Source organism: Scyliorhinus torazame, chromosome 18, assembly GCF_047496885.1.
Source record: "Scyliorhinus torazame isolate Kashiwa2021f chromosome 18, sScyTor2.1, whole genome shotgun sequence".
Lineage (NCBI taxonomy): Eukaryota > Metazoa > Chordata > Chondrichthyes > Carcharhiniformes > Scyliorhinidae > Scyliorhinus > Scyliorhinus torazame.
This window is the reverse complement of record NC_092724.1, coordinates 61,578,262-61,593,167: the sequence shown is the minus strand read 5'-3', so window position 1 is coordinate 61,593,167 and position 14,906 is coordinate 61,578,262. Positions and strand designations below refer to the sequence as shown.

Below are 14,906 nucleotides of genomic sequence, written 5' to 3'. Positions count from 1 at the left end.
AGAACCGAGAGCAGGAGTAGACAATTCGGGCCCTCGAGCCTGCTCCACCATTCAATACGATCATGACTGATTGCTTGTGGGCATGAGACCAAGATGCTGAGTTGAAATGGCACATGATGCCACAATTGTACAGAAACTGATACAGACCCTGCAAGGCATATTTGTTGTATCAACAATTTAAAATGAAATGTACATGTTAATTCATGTTTAATTTACATTCAGTGAAATCTTGCTGGTAATTATGTCACCAAGTGTCATTTAGTTATTTTGGATTATGGCTCCCCCACAGGAAGCGTAACAAAACTTTTACTGTGACAAACAAACCAAAATCAACATAATTTAAACATTAATTTACAGGTGTACGATATTTCAAATAAATAAGGTAAATTTTAAGATAAAGATATGCCTCACATAGTTACAAGCACTTGCATTACTTCCCACACAAATGTGAAGCCGCGGGTAATCTCACAATCTTTCCAACTCAGCCTGTGTCTAGTAGAACTTTTTATTTCCCATCCAATCGTTTTGGTCCTCATGTTGCATTCACCAACTGTATACCATCCCACGTTCACAGAATTGGTTATTACAATAAGGCACACATCTACATCTACTCTCACTCAGGTCACTGAATTCCCAGATACTCCCCTCTCTAACCCCTTTAAATGATCTGGCCGGTTCCGGCACCACTTCAACATTAGCAACGGTCATTGTTCAATCCACAATCCCTCTTCTCGACTTCATGTTCTGACCTTTCGAACTGTATAACACACATACGAACACAGTCTCTGCTCTATCCTCAGAAACCTGCTTAAACACTGGGACCTGGTTGAGGACTGAGGACTGTCAAAAAAAAGTTCCATCTGGAAGGAGACTTGCTTACTTTTCTTTTTGCATGAATTTCCAGTCTTCTGAACTGCCGAACGTAAAAAACAGACCGACTTTAGACCATTGCAGTTAGCTTTCTATTTACTCTTTGTTTCTTCGTTGTTCATCCCCATGGCAAATCAAACTCACATGGCATTTCTTACAACCGGATGTCATAATTCGGAAACCAAATAACCCTCTTTCAAAATGCTCCCCACCACATTTTGTTCTTCCAAGCACATGGGTCCTCAGAAACAGCCTGATGATTTTTTTGAGATTAACAGCTCCAATGCAGTGATCACATAAAGTCCATAACTTCACATTATTGCCATTAATTCCATCGACCATCTACGCTCAGGTGTCAGCCTGGATTTTGTGCTCAAGGCTCTGGGATGGGGCTTCAACCACTAAGTCACAGCTGACACCAAGTTGTATTTTTTTCATTTCCTCAAAATCTACCTTGATATTTCAATTTCAGAAGAACGACTCTCCGTGTCTCCAATTGTCTGTCCCTGTGTGTCCCATCATTCCTGGCATCCCACACATGTCACCTGCTCCTTTCCCAGGTTGGAAGCGGGCACTTTACTTTTGAAAGTGGTCATAATTCTACCCACTCAATTGTCTGGTTGTTATAGGCCTCTAGTTTCCAATCTGTTCTAATGTTCACTGGAACAGGAGTAGGCAATTTAAGCTCTCGAGTCTGTTATGCCATTCAGTGGGTTCATACAATCATGTATCAAAACAAGTTACAGCGAATAAACATCCCGGGAAACATACTTACCAACAATCAATTATACAGTCTGCAGATTTTTCCCCTTTCTCACCCCCCCCTCCCCCGCAACGATCAGCCCCTCAAACACGGTCACAAACATCCCCCACCTTTCCTCAAACCCCCCCTGAAGAGCCCCTTAACTCATACTTTATCTTCTCTAATCGCAGGAAGTCGTACAGGTCACCTAACAAAGCCGCTACCCCCGGTGGCGATGCCGACCGCCACTCGAGCAAAATTCGCCGCCGTGCAATTAGAGAGGTGAATGCCAAGACATCGTCCTTCCTCCTCTCCATGAGCTCCGGCTTCTCTGAAACCTCAAATATCGCCACCAAAGGGTCCAGGTCCACCTCCTCCTCCACTATCCTGTGTAAGACCGTGAACACTCCCGCCCAGAATCTTCACAATTTTCGCTACCCCAAAACATTTGCGCGATTCACTGGCCCCCGCCCACACCTCTCACACTCATCTGCTACCCCATGAAAGAACCCACTTATTCTTGCTTGAGTCATATGCACCCTGTGCACCACCTTAAGCTGTGTCAGGCTCATCCTTGCACAATAGGAGTTCCCATTTACCCTACGCAGTGCCTCACTCCATATTCCTCAATTGATCTCCCCTCCCAACTCCGCTTCCCATTTCTCCTTGATCTTCACCACCGGCTCGCCTCCCTGCTCCCCCAGCCACTTGTATATATCCCCAATTCTTCCCTCCTCTTCCACATCCAGAAGCAGCACTCGCTCCAGCAGGGTGCATCCCGGCAACATAGGGAACCCCCTCCAGATATTTTGCGCAAAGTCCCTAACCTGCAGATACCTGAACTCACTCCCCCTCGGCAGCTCTACCCTCTCCCTTAGCTCCTCCAGACTTGTGAACCCTTCCTCCAAATACAGAACCCTCACCTTGACCAGCCCCACTTCCCTCCACCTCCTGTATGCACTATCCATCTCCCCGGCTCAAACCCATGATTCTCGCACAGCGGAATTAGCACCGACATGCATTCCGGCCTCAAATGCCTCCTCAGCTGATTCTATATCTTCACTGTGGACTGCATCACCGGGCTCCTTGAATACGTACTCGGAGATATTGGCAACGTTGCCGTCACCATAGCCCTCAAACTAGACTCTTTACAAGATTCTTCCTCTCTTTACAAGATTCCTCTAATTTTTTTAAATTTAGAGTACCCACTTCATTTGTTTCCAATTAAGGGCCAATTTAGCATGGCCAATCCACCTACCTGCACATTTTTTGGGTTGTGGGGTTGAAACCCACACAAACACGGGGAGAATGTGCAAACTCCACACGGACAGTGACCCAGAGCCGGGATCAAACCTGGGACCTCGGTGCCACGAGGCAGCTGTGCTAACCACTGCGCCACCGTGCTGCCCTTCCTCATCCACCCTAACCCACTCTACCCCTTCTCCTTCGCACCACCACCGCACCTTATCTACATTTGCCGTCCAATAATAATGAAGCAAGTTCGGCAACGCTGCCTCTAGCAGGGTCCTCCCCATCCTTGGCACCTTCCCCACCCATACAAAGTCTGAAATGATTGTATTCTCTTTCCGAAAAAAGGCCTTTGGTATAAAGATCGGGAGAGTTTGAAATATAAACAAGGACCTCAGCAGAATATTAATTTTCACCACTTGGACCCTCCCCACCAGCATTAAGTGCAGTGTATCCCACCTCTTAAGATCTTCCCTAGCCTCCTCCACCAGCTTCGATAAGTTCCACTTATGGAGCCCCGTCCATTCCCTCGCTACCTGAATCCCCAAATACCTGAACCTATCCCTCGCTACCGTAAATGGCATCCCACCTAAATTAGCCCACTGTGCCAGCTCATTCACCGGGAATACCTCGCTTTTCCCTACATTCAGCTTCTACCCTGAGAACCCTCCAAACCTCCCCAGCAGACCCATAATCCTTCCCATACTCTCCAACAGATCCGAAACATACAGCAAGAGGTCATCGGCATAGAGCGACACCCAATGCTCCGTCCGTCCCCCCGCCACTCTGCCAATGGCTCTATGGCCAGCGCAAACAGCAGTGGTGACAGCAGGCACCCCTGCCTCGTACCCCTGTGTAAGTCAAAGCTTTGTGAGCTCATATCATTTGTCCTCACCATCGCCCTTGGTGCCACATGCAGCAACCATACCCATGACACAAATCTCGGCCCAAACCCAAACCTTCCAAAAATGTCGAACAAGTACCGCCACTCCTGATCAAATGCCTTCTCCGCGTCTATGGACACCACTACCTCCGGTACCAGAGCCCCCAACGGATTCATCACCCCATTCAACAGCCATCTTATATTACTCGCGAGCTGCTTGCCCTTCACGAAGCCGGTTTGATCTTCTGCCACCACCCCGAGGACACACGCCTCCATCCTCCCCGCCAACAACTTAGCCAATACTTTCACATCCGTGTTCAATAGTGATATCGGCCTATACGACCTACATTCCACCGGGTCCTTCCCCTTTTTTGGGATTAGTGTGATTACTGCCTGCGTCATCGTCTCCGGCAATTCCCCTTCTCCAGCGCTTCATTAAACGCCCCCAACAGCTGTAATGCCAGGTCCGTCACAAATTCTGCCGGGTACCCATCCGGCCCAGGGGCTTTCCCCGTCTTCATACCCCTGATACTATTCCGCACTTCCCTCAGCCCCAGGGGCTCCTCCAACTCCTGCCTCTTTGCTTCCTCCACTTGGGGAAATTCCAGCTTGTCCAGAAACTGCCCCATGTCCAACTCCTCTCCGCCCGGGTCTGCCTCATAAAGTCCCTGTTAGTACTGTCTAAATGCCTCATTTATCTTCCCTGGCTCCAACACCACATCCGCAGCCCTTGAAGGATATATAGGGGCATTGAGGGTGCGTGAAGGTTTACCTCAGTTTTAAAATTTACAATTGATCAAGCATTCATTTCCATTTACAAAGGAGTTCCAAATTTTCACCACCCTGTGTACAAATGTTTCCTAATTTCATTCCTGAAAGGTCAGGTTCTAATTTTTAGACTATGCTCACTCGGCTTAGATTCCACAGCCAACAGAAATAGTTTCTATCCACTTTATGTTCCCTTTAGTATATTGAAAACTTCAATCAAATTATTCCTTAACCTTCTAAATTACAAGGAATACAATCTTAGTTTACCAATCTCCCCTTGTAATGCAACTTTAGAGTCCAGGTATATTGGTAAACTTCTTCGACGCACCCTCTATAGCCAATACATCCTTCCTAACATGTGGTAGCCATAACTGCTTGCACTACTTCAGGTGTGGTCTAACCAGTGTTTTGTATGCTTCTACCCCCATGTATTCTGGTCCTCGAGATATACCTATTCATTACATTTTAATAATTTATACACCTGGATTGCAAAGTCCCTTTGGACTTCTACTTTTTTGAGTTTGTATCCATTTAGAAAGTACTTGTTCTATCTTTTTTAAGTCGAAGTGGATGACTCACAATTGCCACCATTGAAATCAATTTGCCATAGTTGTGTCCCCTTTCAAAACCACCAATATATCTCATAATTTTATGCTCCCATCTTCAATGTCACTTAGAATCAAAGAATGAAATGAAATGAAAATCGCTTATTGTCACAAATAGGCTTCAAATGAAGTTACTGTGAAACGCCCCTAGTCGCCACATTCCGGCGTCTGTTCGGGGAGGCTGGTATGAGAATCGAACCATGCTGCTGGCCTGCCTTGGTCTGCTTTAAAAGCCAGCGATTTAGCCCAGTGTGCTAAACCAGCCCCTAAACTAAGATCACTTCTGGCAATGGCGGGATTCAAACCCACGCCCCCGCAGAGACTGGAGCTTTAATCCAGCGCCTTAGACCGCTCGGCCACGCTACCCCGCTCGGCCACGCTACCGGGGACGAATCATTGAATCCCTAGTGGAGAAGGAGGCTATTCAGCCCATCAAGTCTGTATCGACGCTATGAAACAGCACCTTATCTAGGCCCAATCCCCTGCCCTAACCCCGTAACCCCACCGAAACTGCACATCTTTGGACTGTGGGAGGAAAACGGAGCATCCAGGGGAAACCCATGCAGACACGGGGAGAAAGTGCAATCTCCACACAGACAGTCACCCAAGGCTTAAATTGAACCTGGGTCCCTGGTGCTGTGAGGCAGCAGTGCTAATCACTGCTTTGACAAATCAGGGCTTTGACAAAGGGCCATCTGGACTCGAAACGTTAGCTCTTCTCTCCCTACAGATGCTGCCAGACCTGCTGAGATTTTCCAGCATTTTCTCTTTGGGTGCTAATCACTGTGCCACCATGCCACTGTAGCCATCTGGGATGGCCACTTCCAGAATACAAAATGGACATTTGCAAAGATTGCAGGGAAAAATGGACAATGTTAAGAAAGCAAGCAGGCACAGAGCCTGTCTGCATATTGGAGCCGTAGCTCCCAGACAAGACTGAAACTGTAGGCCCATTAGCATATGGATGGCCCATCTCCGGGAACAAAAGGGGATACTTAAGTAACCGATCTGGCTCCAGACCTTGCGGCGCCAGTTCCCCAAACCGAAAGCAGAAAACAAAGCAGGCCAACGGCCACCCAGGACACGCCCAGCCATCAGGACACCTACCCCTTTATTGGTCAGCATCAATGCGGATGATCAAGATGCGGTCCAATTAATTGGAGCCAAGTTCAAGGCCCACCCAAAAGCACACAAAGCCCCCTTCAGGTATAAGAAGAAGGCCCCAAGAGAGAATCTTTCTCTTGGACTCGGCTCTCACAGCGGAGAGACCCGTCCACCAACTGCACCAGAAGCAAGTAAGTCCAAGGTCAAAGCTCGCTACCAGACGGACGACCTTAGCTGTTTCCCCTTCACCACTTCGACCCCAGCAGCCTCAGAATCGAACAACGGCCATTGTTACTCTGACTGAGTGGGCGCCCGAAGCTAAGTATAGGCTTTAGCAATAGTGATAGTTTAGTCTGTAGTATTTCATGCACGAGTAGATATTACTGTGTGTGTAAATAAATAGTATTGACTTTGAACTAACTAACTGGTGTATTGTCTCTTTGATCAGTATTCGGGTTTGAACCTTGTGGCGGTATCGAAAGATACCTGGCGACTCTAGAACAAACATAATTAGGATTAAGGAAGGCGACCATATTGACCGCCATATTCAGAGCCAACCGAAGAGAGCAACACCACCCACTTACCTTTGTGTCATCGACAAATTTGGGCATACATCTTTTTATCCCAAAGTCTTTAATAAATATGCTGAATAGATGACATTGCAATGAAGATCCTTAGAGGACGTCAGTAATTTTTTTCAAAACTAAATTTAGAGTACCCAATTATTTTTTTCCAATTAAGGGGTAATTTAGTGTGGCCAATCCACCTAACTTGCAGATCTTTGGGTTGTGGGGTTGAGACCCATGCAGACAGGCAGGGAGAATGTGTGAACTCCACACAGGGTGATCTGGGAGCGGGATCGAACTTGGGTCCATAGCGCCATAGGCAGCAGTGATAACCACTGCACCACTGTGCCGCCCAGAGGACATCACTAATAACATCCCGCCAATTATCCATGTTCTCTGACTCCTGCCGCGTCACCAATTTCCTGATCAGGTCAATAATTTGTCTTCAATTCCATGGGCTTCAACTTCAAATGCCAGTCTCTCATGGAAGACTTTATCAGATGCTTTCCGGAAACCCATATAAATAACATGCATTTAAATTCCCCTGTCTGCATTCCCAGTGAACCCAAAAGGGTGAGGGGCAGAGCTGAAGGGGCTCCCGTTCAAAACGGCCCAGAACAGATTCCATTACCTGGGGATCCAAATAGCACAGACTGGACACAGATCCACAAGTGGAACCTGACCAGCCTGGTGGAGGAAGTAAGAAAAGACCTTCAACAGTGGGGTTCACTCCCACTCTCTCTGGCGGGAAGAGTGCAGACAATCAAGATGAACGTACTGCCAAGGTTCCTCTTCCTGTTTAGATTCATCCCGATCTTCATCCCCAAGGCCTTTTTCCAAAACATAGACAGACTAATCATGGCATGTGTGTGTGTGTGTGTGTGGGGGGGGGGGGGGGGGGAATAAGAACCCAAGAATTCCCAAACCGACACTGCAAAGAGGAAATGTCAGAGGGGGCCTGGCTCTACCGAACCTACAATACTGCCACTGGGCAGCAATGGCAGAAAAAGTGAGGGGATGGGTACAAGAACCCGACACAGATTGGGTACAAATGGAGGAGGCATCCTGTAAAGGAACAAGCCTCCGGGCCCTGGCCACAGCAGCATTCCCATCCTCCTCAACAAGGTACACAACGATCCCAGTGGTAGCGGCCACACTGAGAATGTGGACCCAGTTGAGACAGCACTTTGGGATAACCAAACTGTCTCTTATGGCCCCCAACTGCGGCAATCACAGATTCCCCCCAGCCATGCTAGATACCACCTTCAAAAGATGGAGACGGTACGTGGGCACACTTACGGTCGGGGACTTCTACGTAGGGTGCAGACTGGCGACACTGGACGAACTGACGAGGAAGTGGAAGCTAGCAAGAGGACAGGAATTGAGACACCTCCAAATAAAGCACTTCCTCCTCAAAGAGACAGTAGGGTACCCCGGGGCCCCAGAAAGCACACCACTAGAGGACTTAATAGGCACAAGCAGCGAGAAGGGGGGGAGGGATGGCAATGTGGGAAAATATACGGACAGCTACTGGACAGAGCCTGAACACCACTGGACGGGACCAGACAAAAATGGGAGGACGAACTGGGGACAGAGGTAGAATGGGGACTCTGGAGCGAAGCACTGAGCAGGGTGAGCTCCACCTCCTCCTGTGCAAGGCTAAGCCTAATGCAGCTCAAAGTAGTGCACAGAGCGCACCTGACCAGAACTCGAATGAGCAGGTTCTTCCCGTAGGTGGAGGACAAATGTGAACGGTGCCAGAGGGGCCCGGCCAACTACACCCGCATGTTTTGGGCTTGCCCCAAGCTTGCTGGGTTCTGGACGGCCTTCTCCGAGGCAATGTCCAAGGTTGTGGGGGTGAGGGTGAAGCCATGCCCAATAGTGGCAATCTTCGGGGTATCGGAGCAGCCAGAGCTACACATGGGGAAGCGGGTCAACGCCCGTGCTTTCGCTTCCCTAATTGCACGCCGGAGAATCCTGCTCGGTTGGCGATCGGCAGCACCATCCAAAGCTGCAGACTGGCTCGCTGACCTCTCGGAATTTCTCCACCTGGAGAAGATTAAGTACGCCATCCAAGGGTCAGAAGAAGGCTTTCTGGATACTTGGGGACAGTTCGTCGGCCTGTTCCAAAACCTGTTCGAGGTGTAGCCACTTAAAATGGCCAACTCCCGATTCAAAATGGCGAACGGCAAAGGCTGATGGGAAAGTCAGCCAACAAGACAAAAACGAGCAGCTGCAGGTTGGCTGTGTATTTACCTCTGGAAAGGCCAGACAAGATCGATACCAGCAACCATCAGCATAACAAAACACCAGCCATCTGCATACTAATGAGCAATCCCCAGGAACAATAAGCAACATTTAGACACACAAAGCAAAACCAGACTCTTCGGCGCCAGCAGAAGCCTACACAAAAGGAGGTGAACGATCACCTCAAGACCGCCCATCGATCAGGGAACCGCTCCAGCATTGGAGAAAATCAAACCAAGTGATTGGGACAAAGTCCAATCACTTGGGACCAGGTACAGGGTCCGCCCCGAAAGGCGGGAAGCCCCTGGGGACTATAAGAATTGAGCCCCAAGTTCAAGTCGCTCTCTTCTTCTTCGGCTCGCTTCCAGCTCTCGTCACTCTTCAGCAGCCGATCAAACCTGTAAGTCTTACTTCAACGCTCGCTACGAGATAGGCGCTCCTAGCTATCAATCTGTACCAACTTCTAATCCTGCAGGCTCAGAACCCGAACGAAAGGCCATTTGTTTCCCTGACCTGGTGGGCCAGTTCCAAGTTAAGTATAGGCCTGTTAGTTGTAGAAGTAGCTTAGACATAGAATTTATGCATGAGTAGTGATTACTGTGTATAATAAATGTGCTTTGATTTAAATCTTACTAATCGGTGTATTGGATTTTTGATCATTACTCGGACTTGAACCACGTGGCGGTATCATAAAGATACCTGGCGACTCAAGAGCAAAGGTGATAAAACAGAGCAATTAAACTAAGGCAAAGTTAGCAACAGAGGCCAGCAACGAGGAGTAAGCCAGTGAAAAGATGACCATTCCTGGCTGGCGAAACAGGGCCCATTGTCCGACATGACAGTCATCGGAATGCCGTGGCAAGCGAAGGTGTCTTTGCAGGCCCTTATGACAGCGAACGATGTCAAATCGTGCAGGCGTATGACCTCTGGATAGTTTGAAAAGTAGTCAACGACGATGACATAGTCCCTGCCGAGCGCGTGAAAGAGGTCCACATCCACCTTCGCCCAGGGGGATGTCACCAGCTCATGGGGCAAAAGTGTTTCAGGAGGTTGCGCCAATTGAAACCTTTGGCAGGTGGGGCAGTTGAGCACCATATTGGCAATGTCATCGCTGATGCCCGGCCAGTATACCGCCTCTCGGGTCCTCCGTCTGCACTCCTCGACTCCCAGGTGGCCTTCGTGTAGTTGGTCGAGGACCAGCTTGTGCATGCTGTGCGGAATCACAATCCGGTCCAGCTTTAGAAGGACACCATCAATGACGGCCAAGTCATCTTGGACATTCTAGAACTGTGGGCACTGCCCTTTGAGCCACCCTCTCGTCATGTGGCACATCACACGTTGTAGAAAGGGGTCAGCCGCAGTCTCTCGGCGAATACGGGCCAGACTGGAATCGTCAGCTGGCAGATTTGCCGATGTGAAAGCCACCTGCACCTCGACCTGACAGACGAACCCCTCCGAATCTGGCGGCGTGCTCACTGCTGTAGATAGGGCATCCGTAATGGTAAGGTCCTTACCCAGGGTGTAGACCAGTTGGAAGTCATACCTCCTAAGTTTAAGTAGGATGCGCTGGAGGCGAGGGGTAATCTCGTTTAGGTCCTTATTAATGATGCTGACCAGGGGGCGGTGGTCAGTCTCAACGGTAAACCGGGGGAGACCATACACAGTCATGGAACTTGTCTAACCCGGTTCGCAAGCCCAGGCACTCCTTTTCGATCTGCGCGTAGCGCTGTTCTGTGGGGGTCATGGCCCGCGAGGCATAGGCGACCGGGGCCCATGACGCAGTGTCATCCCGCTGTAGGAGCACCGCCCCAATGCCGGACTGGCTGGCATCAGTCGAGATTTTAGTGGCACGAGATGTGTCGAAAAACGCCAACACCGGGGCTGTGATGAGCTTAAGTTTGCGCTCCTCCCATTCCTGCTGGTGTGTGTGTAGCCACTAGAACTCCGTGGACTTCTTGACGAGGTGGCGCAGAGCTGTCGTGTGGGAGGCAAGGTTGGGAATGAACTTCCCCAGGAGGTTGACCATGCCAAGGAAGCGTAGCACTGCTTTCTTGTCTGCCGGCTGCGGCATGGCTGTAATGGCGCTCATCTTGTCTGCATCCGGACGGACCCCTGACCGGGAAATGTGGTCCCCCAGGAACTTCAGCTCGGTTTGGCCGAAAGAACACTTGGCTCGGTTGAGGCGCAGGCCGTTTTCGCGTATGCGCGCTGGAGACGATAGATGTGCTCCTGTGGTGTGGTGGACCAGATTATGACGTCGTCCACTAGACGCGCTCCCCTTCGATGCCTTCCATCATCTGCTCCATGATCCTATGAAAGACCTCGGATGCCAAATGGCATTCTGTTGTAGCAGAACCTGCCGAAAGGGGTGTTGAAGGTGCACAGCTTTTGGCTGAACGGATCCAGTTGGATCTGCCAAAAACCCTTCGAGGCATCCAGTTTCGTGAAAATTTTAGCCTGGGCCATTTCGCTCGTGATCTCTTCCCGTTTGGGTCTGGAGTAGTGTTCCCTCATAATGTTATTGTTGAGGTCATTTGGATCAATGCAGATCCGGAGCTCGCCAGAGGGCTTCTTAACACACACCATGGAGCTGACCCATGGCGTGGGCTCCGTGACCCGGGATAGGACCCCTTGGTCCTGGAGATACAACAGCTGCTGCTTGAGGTGATCTTCGAGTGGCGCTGGGACCCTGCGAGGTGCGTGAATGACAGGGGTGGCGTCCGGTTTGAGCCGAATTCTGTAGGTGTAGAGCAGTGTTCCCATGCCCTCGAATGCCTCCTGGTTGTGGGCGAGGAGCGATTGGAGCTGTGCGCTGAACTCTGCATCCGGGAAGTCAGATGTGCCGTCTGGAGAGAGAGAGTGGACTCGTTGCACGAGGTGGAGAGCCTTACATGCCTGCAGGGAGTCCTTCGATGAGCCGACTATCTCGAATGAGAGTGTGGCCGTGTGTGTGTGTTGTGTGTCACCTGGAGGTGGCAGGATCCCATAGCCGGGATAACGTTCCCGTTGTAGTCGACCATCCTGCAACGGGACGGCCGAATTGGTGGTCTGACCTTCATGGCGTAGAAGGCTGACCATGCTATGAGGTTGGCGGAGGCGCCAGTGTCCAGGCGAAACGTTATCGGTTGACCGTTAGGGTGGCACACCATTCATCACCCGGATTGATCGTGTTAACTTGCACCGGCTGGTGGGTCCTGTGTGGAGACATTCGGTTCCCATCAATGACCGCAACACGGAAGGCGTCCCGGTCGTCTGTGTCACTGGTCTGGATATCGTCTGGGCACGATTCGTAATAAGGAGGCTGAATGGTCCGCACGTCCCTGCGAGGTTGTCGGAGTTGGGGAACATTGACAGGTTAAGCTGCTCAACAGCAAGCAGCGTAGTGGTCCACCTTGCCACAGCGGAGGCAGTCAGGTTCTTGCGGGACATTGACGCTTTAAATGTGCGGCTCCACAGTTGCCACACGTCGTGACGTCATGGCGTTCGTTGCGCCACTGCGCATGCGCGGTTCGGTCTTGCGTCGAGCGCGCCTGCGCATCACGTCCCTCAATGTTGCCGTTGTTTTTGGCGCGCACAAGCGCGGGAAATGTCCGCCCTCGTCCGGGCCGCGGGCCGGCCGGAACTCGATCGCCTGGACCCGTTCGGCCTCGTAGGGCGCCTGCCTCGCCGATCCGGCCGTGTAGGACCCCTGTCGCCCCGATTCGGCCGCCTGAAATTGGGCATAACGGCTAGTCGTGTTTTCGTGCAGGACACAGGCTTCAATTGCGGAGGCTAAGGTGAGGCCTTTTATTTTTAAGAGCTGCTGGCGTAGGGTGCCCGAGGTGACCCCAAAAACGATCTGGTCCTGAATCATGGAATCGGAGGTGGTGCCGTAACCGCAGGACTGCATGAGGATGCGGAGATGCGTAAGGAATGACTGAAAGGGCTCATCCTTACCTTGCAGGCGCTGCTGGAAGAGATACCTCTCGAAGCTCTCGTTGACCTCGACGTTGAAGTGTTGGTCGAGCTTGAGAAGAACCGTCTTGTATTTGGTCTTGTCCTCACCTTCCGCGAACACCAGTGTGTTGTAGATATGGATGGTGTGTTGACCTGCCGTGGTGAGGAAGATGGCGATCTTTCTGGTGACCGAGGCGCTTTCCTTTTCGTTGGCTTCCAGAAAGAACTGGAAGCGCTGTTTGAACAGTTTCCAATTAACGCCGAGGTTTCCAGTGACTTGCAGCGGCTGCGGTGTGTTGACGGTGTCCATGGCGTAGGATGGCAGATTCCGGAGGATTTGTAGGTAGGTACCAAATTCACTCCTGGTACTATGAAGTGTTGGGTACTCTGCCACACAGATGAACCAACACGGTTGTGAATGGTACAACGCAGTTTTATTTCAAACATCTATTTACACTGGTAAACTGTTTACTGAGGTTCGATCATGACCCCATATTCTGTGGACCTATTCCTAATTCTATCTTGTAGTGGCACTCAGCACATGGTGGATGTCTGAGTGGCCTGCAATGAGCTCTGTGCCCTGTGCCATCTCCTGCTCGAGTGCCCAGGAAGTGTTGTGTTCCCTGTTTTGTACTGTGTATGCTCTTGCCTGTGATTGGCTGTCGTGTTGTGTGTGTTGATTGGTCCATTGATCTGTCCATCAGTATGTATGTGCTATGATGTTTACTTGAATATCATGACACAGATGACTCTTTATCAAAGAAAACCAGCACGTTATCCATCCAGGCAGCATTCCCAAGTGTTCCTTGATCAACTACTGTCTCCACCTGCTTACTTTTTGTTGTACTTAACATTAGAATCTCCTGAATCAGCCCAGATCCCTCTCAATTCTTTGCCTGCTCTATTGACAGTCCAGAGCCAGAGGTCCAAGTGGGTCTGCTGACTCTTTGCCCCAACGAATCTTTAGCTGGGAGCTTCCTAGTCCCTGCTCGCCAATCGACAATTTATTCATTCACTTTAAAGGGCGTAAAATCGCGGCGTGGCGAGCACACTGGTGGAAATCCTCAGCCCCTATGTCAACAGCAGCCTGACACGCTGTAGTTTGGGTCTCCCAGCAGCGGCGGCGCTATCGCGCCAGGCCCCAGTTACTGGATGATGATGTGGGGCTCCCCGGCTGCAGAAAAGCTTCAAACCTCCTCTCTGGACAGAGCGTCGGCCTGGAAACATACACGGGCAAAACCGTAAGAAACCGATTTACATTTTAAATCCGTTTCCTGCTCTCGTTCATGCGCCAACTTCCTACAGATCAAAGGGACCCCACCAGAAATAGTACTGTCCAGATCCAGTAATTCATCTGTTGTCACCGCTGTGTGGCTCTCGGGCCTTTCACACTCAACCCGCTCCCACTAATATCTTCTGCTGCCCGGCTCCAGGAGAAGAAGCCAATCCAGGGGCAGTCAGCCGCTTCCCTTCACTGAGGCCTAATCCAGCGGCTCCGCTTCCGCCAGGCGGCTCTTTGACCTCCAGAAAATAACTAAACAAAAGGTTACCCGCCCGACCCGCTCCCTGCTGCAACCAAAAAAGTCACCCGCCCGACCCGCTTCCACCAGAAAATAAAACTTCAACACCCCTCCCTTGATATACACCCCCGACAGTCTCATTATAGCTCCTTTGCACGGCTATTTCATGCTTCCTCTCCTCTGATCACATTTTGAGTGTTTCAAGAGACTCAGTTACATACATGGGTTATTGTTTGATGATGACTTTGTTTAGGGAAGAATCTACGGGTGTTTCATGGGCAGGTTGTCTTTCCGTGCTGATCGGCTGCACTTCTAAAAGCTGACAACTCAAAAATATTGTACAACTGAAAAATAACCCTAAATAAACGATTTTGTTCAAAGCAACTACACATTAATAAAAACAAATGCTGAAAAGTT

General features: G+C 50.2%; 1 protein-coding gene, 1 long non-coding RNA gene and 1 other non-coding gene across 4 annotated transcripts in view; 1 reads left to right on the top strand and 2 right to left on the bottom strand.

Moving 5' to 3' along the window:
- LOC140395251 (uncharacterized) overlaps positions 1-14,906 on the bottom strand; it is a 134,359-nt gene that overhangs the window by 30,926 nt on the left and 88,527 nt on the right. The window lies entirely within an intron of this gene.
- Positions 5,401-5,482, bottom strand: trnaf-aaa (transfer RNA phenylalanine (anticodon AAA)). Its single transcript has one exon. It is a non-coding gene; the product is annotated as a tRNA-Phe (tRNA).
- Positions 13,883-14,906, top strand: part of LOC140395248 (E3 SUMO-protein ligase PIAS4-like) — a 178,624-nt gene continuing 177,600 nt past the window's right edge. For both annotated transcript variants that reach the window (XM_072482806.1, XM_072482805.1), the window contains exon 1: positions 13,883-14,210. The gene's annotated coding sequence lies outside the window, so the exon portion shown is untranslated. The remainder of the gene's footprint in view (positions 14,211-14,906) is intronic.